Below are 12,693 nucleotides of genomic sequence, written 5' to 3'. Positions count from 1 at the left end.
ATTTTTCTTGGAAATTCAACAAGATGCAATCATGATGTGTTGTGACATCTTCAAAATCTCGTCGAGCTGATTAATTGGACACTTTCTTTAACAAATTTGGTCCTCATTTGCCGAACTTATCGAGCTTCAAAATTTGAAAAGTCAAAAAAGTTGTGTCTTTGAGCACCTAAAGTACTATTTTTCTTGGAAATTCAACAAGATGCAATCATGATGTGTTGTGACATCTTTAAAACCTCATTGAGCTGATTAATTGGACACTTTCTTTAACAAATTTGGTCCTCATTTGCCGAACTTATCGAGCTTCAAAATTTGAAAAGTCAAAAAAGTTGTGTCTTTGAGCACCTAAAGTACTATTTTTCTTGGAAATTCAACAAGATGCAATCATGATGTGTTGTGACATCTTTAAAACCTCATTGAGCTGATTAATTGGACACTTTGTTTAACAAATTTGGTCCTCATTTGCCGAAATTATCGAGCTTCAAAATCTGAAAAGTCAAAAAAGTTGTGTGTTGAACACATAAAGTACCATTTTTCTTGGAAATGCAACAAGATGCAATCATGATGTGTTGTGACATCTTCAAAATCTCGATGAGCTGATTAATTGGACACTTTGTTTAACAAATTTGGTCCTCATTTGCCGAACTTATCGAGCTTCAAAATCTGAAAAGTCAAAAAAGATGTGTGTTTGAGAAATTAAAGTACTATTTTTCTTGGAAATGCAACAAGATGCAATCATGATGTGTTGTGACATCTTCAAAATCTCGTCGAGCTGATTAATTGGACACTTTCTTTAACAAATTTGAAACTCATTTGCCGAAGTTATAGAGCTTCAAATTTTGAAAAGTCTCAAAAGTTGTGTGTTTGAGCACTTAAAGTACTATTTTTCTTGGAAATTCAACAAAATGCAATCATCATGTGTGTGACATCTTCAAAATCTCGTTGAGCTGATTAATTGGACACTTTCTTTAACAAATTTGAAACTCATTTGCCGAACTTATAGAGCTTCAAATTTTGAAAAGTCTCAAAAGTTGTGTGTTTGAGCACTTAAAGTACTATTTTTCTTGGAAATTCAACAAAATGCAATCATCATGTGTGTGACATCTTCAAAATCTCGTTGAGCTGATTAATTGGACACTTTCTTTAACAAATTTGAAACTCATTTGCCGAACTTATCGAGCTTCAAAATCTGAAAAGTCAAAAAAGTTGTGTGTTTGAGAAATTAAAGTACTATTTTTCTTGGAAATTCAACAAGATGCAATCATGATGTGTTGTGACATCTTCAAAATCTCGTCGAGCTGATTAATTGGACACTTTCTTTAACAAATTTGGTCCTCATTTGCCGAACTTATCGAGCTTCAAAATTTGAAAAGTCAAAAAGTTGTTTGTTGAGCACATAAAGTACTATTTTTCTTGGAAATTCAACAAGACGCAATCATGATGTGTTGTGACATCTTTAAAACCTCATTGAGCTGATTAATTGGACACTTTCTTTAACAAATTTGGTCCTCATTTGCCGAACTTATCGAGCTTCAAAATTTGAAAAGTCAAAAAAGTTGTGTCTTTGAGCACCTAAAGTACTATTTTTCTTGGAAATTCAACAAGATGCAATCATGATGTGTTGTGACATCTTTAAAACCTCATTGAGCTGATTAATTGGACACTTTCTTTAACAAATTTGGTCCTCATTTGCCGAACTTATCGAGCTTCAAAATTTGAAAAGTCAAAAAAGTTCTTTGTTGAGCACGTAAAGTACTATTTTTCTTGGAAATTCAGCAAAATGCAATCATGATGTGTTGTGACATCTTCAAAATCTCGTCGAGCTGATTAATTGGACACTTTGTTTAACAAATTTGGTCCTCATTTGCCGAACTTATCGAGCTTCAAAATTTGAAAAGTCAAAAAAGTTGTGTGTTGAACACATAAAGTACCATTTTTCTTGGAAATGCAACAAGATGCAATCATGATGTGTTGTGACATCTTCAAAATCTCGTCGAGCTGATTAATTGGACACTTTCTTTAACAAATTTGGTCCTCATTTGCCGAACTTATCGAGCTTCAAAATTTGAAAAGTCAAAAAAGTTGTGTCTTTGAGCACCTAAAGTACTATTTTTCTTGGAAATTCAACAAGATGCAATCATGATGTGTTGTGACATCTTTAAAACCTCATTGAGCTGATTAATTGGACACTTTCTTTAACAAATTTGGTCCTCATTTGCCGCACTTATCGAGCTTCAAAATTTGAAAAGTCAAAAAAGTTCTTTGTTGAGCACTTAAAGTACTATTTTTCTTGGAAATTCAACAAAATGCAATCATGATGTGTTGTGACATCTTCAAAATCTCGTCGAGCTGATTAATTGGACACTTTGTTTAACAAATTTGGTCCTCATTTGCCGAAATTATCGAGCTTCAAAATCTGAAAAGTCAAAAAAGTTGTGTGTTGAACACATAAAGTACCATTTTTCTTGGAAATGCAACAAGATGCAATCATGATGTGTTGTGACATCTTCAAAATCTCGTCGAGCTGATTAATTGGACACTTTGTTTAACAAATTTGGTCCTCATTTGCCGAAATTATCGAGCTTCAAAATCTGAAAAGTCAAAAAAGTTGTTTGTTGAACACATAAAGTACTATTTTCCTTGGAACTTCAACAAGACGCAATCATGATGTGTTGTGACATCTTCAAAATCTCGTCGAGCTGATTAATTGGACACTTTCTTTAACAAATTTGGTACTCATTTGCTAAAGTTATCGAGCTTCAAAGTTTGAAAAGTCAAAAAAGTTGTGTGTTGAACACATAAAGTACTATTTTTCTTGGAAATTCAACAAGATGCAATCATGATGTGTTGTGACATCTTCAAAATCTCGTCGAGCTGATTAATTGGACACTTTCTTTAACAAATTTGGTCCTCATTTGCCGAACTTATCGAGCTTCAAAATTTGAAAAGTCAAAAAAGTTGTGTCTTTGAGCACCTAAAGTACTATTTTTCTTGGAAATTCAACAAGATGCAATCATGATGTGTTGTGACATCTTTAAAACCTCATTGAGCTGATTAATTGGACACTTTCTTTAACAAATTTGGTCCTCATTTGCCGCACTTATCGAGCTTCAAAATTTGAAAAGTCAAAAAAGTTCTTTGTTGAGCACTTAAAGTACTATTTTTCTTGGAAATTCAACAAAATGCAATCATGATGTGTTGTGACATCTTCAAAATCTCGTCGAGCTGATTAATTGGACACTTTGTTTAACAAATTTGGTCCTCATTTGCCGAAATTATCGAGCTTCAAAATCTGAAAAGTCAAAAAAGTTGTGTGTTGAACACATAAAGTACCATTTTTCTTGGAAATGCAACAAGATGCAATCATGATGTGTTGTGACATCTTCAAAATCTCGTCGAGCTGATTAATTGGACACTTTGTTTAACAAATTTGGTCCTCATTTGCCGAAATTATCGAGCTTCAAAATCTGAAAAGTCAAAAAAGTTGTTTGTTGAACACATAAAGTACTATTTTCCTTGGAAATTCAACAAGATGCAATCATGAAGTGTTGTGACATCTTCAAAATCTCGTCGAGCTGATTAATTGGACACTTTCTTTAACAAATTTGGTCCTCATTTGCCGAACTTATCGAGATCCAAAATGTGAAAAGTCAAAAAAGTTGTTTGTTGAGAACGTAAAGAACTATTTTTCTTGGAAATTCAACAAGATGCAATCATGATGTGTTGTGACATCTTCAAAATCTCGTCGAGCTGATTAATTGGACACTTTCTTTAACAAATTTGGTCCTCATTTGCCGAACTTATCGAGCTTCAAAATTTGAAAAGTCAAAAAAGTTGTGTCTTTGAGCACCTAAAGTACTATTTTTCTTGGAAATTCAACAAGATGCAATCATGATGTGTTGTGACATCTTTAAAACCTCATTGAGCTGATTAATTGGACACTTTCTTTAACAAATTTGGTCCTCATTTGCCGAACTTATCGAGCTTCAAAATTTGAAAAGTCAAAAAAGTTGTGTCTTTGAGCACCTAAAGTACTATTTTTCTTGGAAATTCAACAAGATGCAATCATGATGTGTTGTGACATCTTTAAAACCTCATTGAGCTGATTAATTGGACACTTTGTTTAACAAATTTGGTCCTCATTTGCCGAAATTATCGAGCTTCAAAATCTGAAAAGTCAAAAAAGTTGTGTGTTGAACACATAAAGTACCATTTTTCTTGGAAATGCAACAAGATGCAATCATGATGTGTTGTGACATCTTCAAAATCTCGATGAGCTGATTAATTGGACACTTTGTTTAACAAATTTGGTCCTCATTTGCCGAACTTATCGAGCTTCAAAATCTGAAAAGTCAAAAAAGATGTGTGTTTGAGAAATTAAAGTACTATTTTTCTTGGAAATGCAACAAGATGCAATCATGATGTGTTGTGACATCTTCAAAATCTCGTCGAGCTGATTAATTGGACACTTTCTTTAACAAATTTGAAACTCATTTGCCGAAGTTATAGAGCTTCAAATTTTGAAAAGTCTCAAAAGTTGTGTGTTTGAGCACTTAAAGTACTATTTTTCTTGGAAATTCAACAAAATGCAATCATCATGTGTGTGACATCTTCAAAATCTCGTTGAGCTGATTAATTGGACACTTTCTTTAACAAATTTGAAACTCATTTGCCGAACTTATCGAGCTTCAAAATTTGAAAAGTCAAAAAAGTTGTTTGTTGAGCACGTAAAGTACTATTTTTCTTGGAAATTCAACAAGATGCAATCATGATGTGTTGTGACATCTTCAAAATCTCGTCGAGCTGATTAATTGGACACTTTGTTTAACAAATTTGGTCCTCATTTGCCGAACTTATCGAGCTTCAAAATCTGAAAAGTCAAAAAAGTTGTGTGTTTGAGAAATTAAAGTACTATTTTTCTTGGAAATTCAACAAGACGCAATCATGATGTGTTGTGACATCTTCAAAATCTCGTCGAGCTGATTAATTGGACACTTTCTTTAACAAATTTGGTCCTCATTTGCCGAAGTTATCGAGCTTCAAAGTTTGAAAAGTCAAAAAAGTTGTGTGTGGAACACATAAAGTACTATTTTTCTTGGAAATTCAACAAGACGCAATCATGATGTGTTGTGACATCTTCAAAATCTCGTCGAGCTGATTAATTGGACACTTTCTTTAACAAATTTGGTACTCATTTGCTAAAGTTATCGAGCTTCAAAGTTTGAAAAGTCAAAAAAGTTGTGTGTTGAACACATAAAGTACTATTTTTCTTGGAAATTCAACAAGATGCAATCATGATGTGTTGTGACATCTTCAAAATCTCGTCGAGCTGATTAATTGGACACTTTCTTTAACAAATTTGGTACTCATTTGCCAAAGTTATCGAGATTCAAAGTTTGAAAAGTCAAAAAAGTTGTGTGTTGAACACATAAAGTACTATTTTTCTTGGAAATTCAACAAGATGCAATCATGATGTGTTGTGACATCTTCAAAATCTCGTCGAGCTGATTAATTGGACACTTTCTTTAACAAATTTGGTACTCATTTGCTAAAGTTATCGAGCTTCAAAGTTTGAAAAGTCAAAAAAGTTGTGTGTTGAACACATAAAGTACTATTTTTCTTGGAAATTCAACAAGATGCAATCATGATGTGTTGTGACATCTTCAAAATCTCGTCGAGCTGATTAATTGGACACTTTCTTTAACAAATTTGGTCCTCATTTGCCGAACTTATCGAGCTTCAAAATTTGAAAAGTCAAAAAGTTGTTTGTTGAGCACATAAAGTACTATTTTTCTTGGAAATTCAACAAGACGCAATCATGATGTGTTGTGACATCTTCAAAATCTCGTCGAGCTGATTAATTGGACACTTTCTTTAACAAATTTGGTCCTCATTTGCCGAAGTTATCGAGCTTCAAAGTTTGAAAAGTCAAAAAAGTTGTGTGTGGAACACATAAAGTACTATTTTTCTTGGAAATTCAACAAGACGCAATCATGATGTGTTGTGACATCTTCAAAATCTCGTCGAGCTGATTAATTGGACACTTTCTTTAACAAATTTGGTACTCATTTGCTAAAGTTATCGAGCTTCAAAGTTTGAAAAGTCAAAAAAGTTGTGTGTTGAACACATAAAGTACTATTTTTCTTGGAAATTCAACAAGACGCAATCATGATGTGTTGTGACATCTTCAAAATCTCGTCGAGCTGATTAATTGGACACTTTCTTTAACAAATTTGGTACTCATTTGCCAAAGTTATCGAGATTCAAAGTTTGAAAAGTCAAAAAAGTTGTGTGTTGAACACATAAAGTACTATTTTCCTTGGAAATTCAACAAGATTCAATCATGATGTGTTGTGACATCTTCAAAATCTCGTCGAGCTGATTAATTGGACACTTTCTTTAACAAATGTGATACTCATTTGCCGAAGTTATCGAGATTCACAGTTTGAAAAGTCAAAAAAGTTGTGTGTTGAACACATAAAGTACTATTTTCCTTGGAAATTCAACAAGATGCAATCATGATGTGTTGTGACATCTTCAAAATCTCCGCGAGCTGATTAATTGGACACTTTCTTTAACAAATTTGATACTCATTTGCCGAAGTAATCGAGTTTCAAAGTTTGAAAAGTCAAAAAAGTTCTTTGTTGAGCACGTAAAGTACTATTTTTCTTGGAAATTCAACAAGATGCAATCATGATGTGTTGTGACATCTTCAAAATCTCGTCGAGCTGATTAATTGGACACTTTCTTTAACAAATTTGGTACTCATTTGCCAAAGTTATCGAGCTTCAAAGTTTGAAAAGGCAAAAAAGTTGTGTGTTGAACACATAAAGTACTATTTTTCTTGGAAATTCAACAAGATGCAATCATGATGTGTTGTGACATCTTTAAAACCTCATTGAGCTGATTAATTGGACACTTTCTTTAACAAATTTGGTCCTCATTTGCCGCACTTATCGAGCTTCAAAATTTGAAAAGTCAAAAAAGTTCTTTGTTGAGCACTTAAAGTACTATTTTTCTTGGAAATTCAACAAAATGCAATCATGATGTGTTGTGACATCTTCAAAATCTCGTCGAGCTGATTAATTGGACACTTTGTTTAACAAATTTGGTCCTCATTTGCCGAAATTATCGAGCTTCAAAATCTGAAAAGTCAAAAAAGTTGTGTGTTGAACACATAAAGTACCATTTTTCTTGGAAATGCAACAAGATGCAATCATGATGTGTTGTGACATCTTCAAAATCTCGTCGAGCTGATTAATTGGACACTTTCTTTAACAAATTTGATACTCATTTGCCGAAGTTATCGAGATTCACAGTTTGAAAAGTCAAAAAAGTTGTTTGTTGAACACATAAAGTACTATTTTCCTTGGAAATTCAACAAGATGCAATCATGAAGTGTTGTGACATCTTCAAAATCTCGTCGAGCTGATTAATTGGACACTTTCTTTAACAAATTTGGTCCTCATTTGCCGAACTTATCGAGATCCAAAATTTGAAAAGTCAAAAAAGTTGTTTGTTGAGAACGTAAAGAACTATTTTTCTTGGAAATTCAACAAGATGCAATCATGATGTGTTGTGACATCTTCAAAATCTCGTCGAGCTGATTAATTGGACACTTTCTTTAACAAATTTGGTCCTCATTTGCCGAACTTATCGAGCTTCAAAATTTGAAAAGTCAAAAAAGTTGTGTCTTTGAGCACCTAAAGTACTATTTTTCTTGGAAATTCAACAAGATGCAATCATGATGTGTTGTGACATCTTCAAAATCTCGTCGAGCTGATTAATTGGACACTTTCTTTAACAAATTTGGTCCTCATTTGCCGAACTTATCGAGCTTCAAAATTTGAAAAGTCAAAAAAGTTCTTTGTTGAGCACGTAAAGTACTATTTTTCTTGGAAATTCAACAAGACGCAATCATGATGGGTTGTGACATCTTCAAAATCTCGTCGAGCTGATTAATTGGACACTTTCCTTAACAAATTTGATACTCATTTGCCGAAGTTATCGAGCTTCACAGTTTGAAAAGTCAAAAAAGTTGTGTGTTGAACACATAAAGTACTATTTTTCTTGGAAATTCAACAAGACGCAATCATGATGTGTTGTGACATCTTCAAAATCTCGTCGAGCTGATTAATTGGACACTTTCCTTAACAAATTTGATACTCATTTGCCGAAGTTATCGAGCTTCACAGTTTGAAAAGTCAAAAAAGTTGTGTCTTTGAGCACCTAAAGTACTATTTTTCTTGGAAATTCAACAAGATGCAATCATGATGTGTTGTGACATCTTTAAAACCTCATTGAGCTGATTAATTGGACACTTTCTTTAACAAATTTGGTCCTCATTTGCCGAACTTATCGAGCTTCAAAATTTGAAAAGTCAAAAAAGTTGTTTGTTGAGCACGTAAAGTACTATTTTTCTTGGAAATTCAACAAGATGCAATCATGATGTGTTGTGACATCTTCAAAATCTCGTCGAGCTGATTAATTGGACACTTTGTTTAACAAATTTGGTCCTCATTTGCCGAACTTATCGAGCTTCAAAATCTGAAAAGTCAAAAAAGTTGTGTGTTTGAGAAATTAAAGTACTATTTTTCTTGGAAATTCAACAAGATGCAATCATGATGTGTTGTGACATCTTCAAAATCTCGTCGAGCTGATTAATTGGACACTTTCTTTAACAAATTTGGTCCTCATTTGCCGAACTTATCGAGCTTCAAAATTTGAAAAGTCAAAAAAGTTGTGTGTTGAACACATAAAGTACCATTTTTCTTGGAAATGCAACAAGATGCAATCATGATGTGTTGTGACATCTTCAAAATCTCGTCGAGCTGATTAATTGGACACCTTCTTTAACAAATTTGGTCCTCATTTGCCGAACTTATCGAGCTTCAAAATTTGAAAAGTCAAAAAAGTTGTGTGTTGAACACATAAAGTACCATTTTCCTTGGAAATTCAACAAGATGCAATCATGAAGTGTTGTGACATCTTCAAAATCTCGTCGAGCTGATTAATTGGACACTTTCTTTAACAAATTTGGTCCTCATTTGCCGAACTTATCGAGCTTCAAAATTTGAAAAGTCAAAAAAGTTGTTTGTTGAGCACGTAAAGTACTATTTTTCTTGGAAATTCAACAAGATGCAATCACGATGTGTTGTGACATCTTCAAAATCTCGTCGAGCTGATTAATTGGACACTTTCTTTAACAAATTTGAAACTCATTTGCCGAAGTTATAGAGCTTCAAATTTTGAAAAGTCTCAATAGTTGTGTGTTTGAGCACTTAAAGTACTATTTTTCTTGGAAATTCAACAAAATGCAATCATCATGTGTGTGACATCTTCAAAATCTCGTTGAGCTGATTAATTGGACACTTTCTTTAACAAATTTGAAACTCATTTGCCGAACTTATCGAGCTTCAAAATTTGAAAAGTCAAAAAAGTTGTTTGTTGAGCACGTAAAGTACTATTTTTCTTGGAAATTCAACAAGATGCAATCACGATGTGTTGTGACATCTTCAAAATCTCGTCGAGCTGATTAATTGGACACTTTCTTTAACAAATTTGAAACTCATTTGCCGAAGTTATAGAGCTTCAAATTTTGAAAAGTCTCAAAAGTTGTGTGTTTGAGCACTTAAAGTACTATTTTTCTTGGAAATTCAACAAGATGCAATCATGATGTGTTGTGACATCTTCAAAATCTCGTCGAGCTGATTAATTGGACACTTTCTTTAACAAATTTGGTCCTCATTTGCCGAACTTATCGAGCTTCAAAATTTGAAGAGTCAAAAAAGTTGTGTCTTTGAGCACCTAAAGTACTATTTTTCTTGGAAATTCAACAAGATGCAATCATGATGTGTTGTGACATCTTTAAAACCTCATTGAGCTGATTAATTGGACACTTTCTTTAACAAATTTGGTCCTCATTTGCCGAACTTATCGAGCTTCACAGTTTGAAAAGTCAAAAAAGTTGTGTGTTGAACACGTAAAGTACTATTTTTCTTGGAAATTCAACAAGATGCAATCATGATGTGTTGTGACATCTTCTAAATCTCGTCGAGCTGATTAATTGGACACTTTCTTTAACAAATTTGGTCCTCATTTGCCGAACTTATCGAGCTTCAAAATTTGAAAAGTCAAAAAAGTTGTGTCTTTGAGCACCTAAAGTACTATTCTTCTTGGAAATTCAACAAGATGCAATCATGATGTGTTGTGACATCTTTAAAACCTCATTGAGCTGATTAATTGGACACTTTCTTTAACAAATTTGGTCCTCATTTGCCGAACTTATCGAGCTTCAAAATTTGAAAAGTCAAAAAAGTTCTTTGTTGAGCACGTAAAGTACTATTTTTCTTGGAAATTCAACAAGATGCAATCATGATGTGTTGTGACATCTTCAAAATCTCGTTGAGCTGATTAATTGGACACTTTCTTTAATAAATTTGATACTCATTTGCCGAACTTATCGAGCTTCAAAATTTGAAAAGTCAAAAAAGTTCTTTGTTGAGCACGTAAAGTACTATTTTTCTTGGAAATTCAACAAGATGCAATCATGATGTGTTGTGACATCTTTAAAACCTCATTGAGCTGATTAATTGGACACTTTCTTTAACAAATTTGGTCCTCATTTGCCGAACTTATCGAGCTTCAAAATTTGAAAAGTCAAAAAAGTTCTTTGTTGAGCACGTAAAGTACTATTTTTCTTGGAAATTCAACAAGATGCAATCATGATGTGTTGTGACATCTTTAAAACCTCATTGAGCTGATTAATTGGACACTTTCTTTAACAATTTTGGTCCTCTTTTGCCGAACTTATCGAGCTTCAAAATTTGAAAAGTCAAAAAAGTTCTTTGTTGAGCACGTAAAGTACTATTTTTCTTGGAAATTCAACAAAATGCAATCATGATGTGTTGTGACATCTTCAAAATCTCGTCGAGCTGATTAATTGGACACTTTCTTTAACAAATTTGGTCCTCATTTGCCGAAATTATCGAGCTTCAAAATCTGAAAAGTCAAAAAAGTTGTGTGTTGAACACATAAAGTACCATTTTTCTTGGAAATGCAACAAGATGCAATCATGATGTGTTGTGACATCTTCAAAATCTCGTCGAGCTGATTAATTGGACACTTTCTTTAACAAATTTGGTCCTCATTTGCCGAACTTATCGAGCTTCACAGTTTGAAAAGTCAAAAAAGTTATGTGTTGAACACGTAAAGTACTATTTTTCTTGGAAATGCAACAAGATGCAATCATGATGTGTTGTGACATCTTCAAAATCTCGTCGAGCTGATTAATTGGACACTTTCTTTAACAAATTTGGTCCTCATTTGCCGAACTTATCGAGCTTCACAGTTTGAAAAGTCAAAAAAGTTATGTGTTGAACACGTAAAGTACTATTTTTCTTGGAAATTCAACAAGATGCAATCAAGATGTGTTGTGACATCTTCAAAATCTCGTCGAGCTGATTAATTGGACACTTTCTTTAACAAATTTGGTCCTCATTTGCCGAACTTATCGAGCTTCAAAATTTGAAAAGTCAAAAAAGTTGTGTCTTTGAGCACCTAAAGTACTATTTTTCTTGGAAATTCAACAAGATGCAATCATGATGTGTTGTGACATCTTTAAAACCTCATTGAGCTGATTAATTGGACACTTTCTTTAACAATTTTGGTCCTCTTTTGCCGAACTTATCGAGCTTCAAAATTTGAAAAGTCAAAAAAGTTCTTTGTTGAGCACGTAAAGTACTATTTTTCTTGGAAATTCAACAAGATGCAATCATGATGTGTTGTGACATCTTTAAACCCTCATTGAGCTGATTAATTGGACACTTTCTTTAACAATTTTGGTCCTCTTTTGCCGAACTTATCGAGCTTCAAAATTTGAAAAGTCAAAAAAGTTCTTTGTTGAGCACGTAAAGTACTATTTTTCTTGGAAATTCAACAAAATGCAATCATGATGTGTTGTGACATCTTCAAAATCTCGTCGAGCTGATTAATTGGACACTTTCTTTAACAAATTTGGTCCTCATTTGCCGAACTTATCGAGCTTCAAAATTTGAAAAGTCAAAAAAGTTCTTTGTTGAGCACGTAAAGTACTATTTTTCTTGGAAATTCAACAAGATGCAATCATGATGTGTTGTGACATCTTCAAAATCTCGTTGAGCTGATTAATTGGACACTTTCTTTAACAAATTTGATACTCATTTGCCGAACTTATCGAGCTTCAAAATTTGAAAAGTCAAAAAAGTTGTGTGTTTGAGAAATTAAAGTACTATTTTTCTTGGAAATTCAACAAGATGCAATCATGATGTGTTGTGACATCTTCAAAATCTCGTCGAGCTGATTAGTTGGACACTTTCTTTAACAAATTTGGTCCTCATTTGCCGAACTTATCGAGCTTCAAAATTTGAAAAGTCAAAAAAGTTGTGTCTTTGAGCACCTAAAGTACTATTTTTCTTGGAAATTCAACAAGATGCAATCATGATGTGTTGTAACATCTTTAAAACCTCATTGAGCTGATTAATTGGACACTTTCTTTAACAAATTTGGTCCTCATTTGCCGAACTTATCGAGCTTCAAAATTTGAAAAGTCAAAAAAGTTCTTTGTTGAGCACGTAAAGTACTATTTTTCTTGGAAATTCAACAAAATGCAATCATGATGTGTTGTGACATCTTCAAAATCTCGTCGAGCTGATTAAT

The sequence above is a fragment of the Euwallacea fornicatus genome, unplaced genomic scaffold (assembly GCF_040115645.1).
Source record: "Euwallacea fornicatus isolate EFF26 unplaced genomic scaffold, ASM4011564v1 scaffold_66, whole genome shotgun sequence".
NCBI lineage: Eukaryota > Metazoa > Arthropoda > Insecta > Coleoptera > Curculionidae > Euwallacea > Euwallacea fornicatus.
This window is presented reverse-complemented; position numbering follows the sequence as displayed.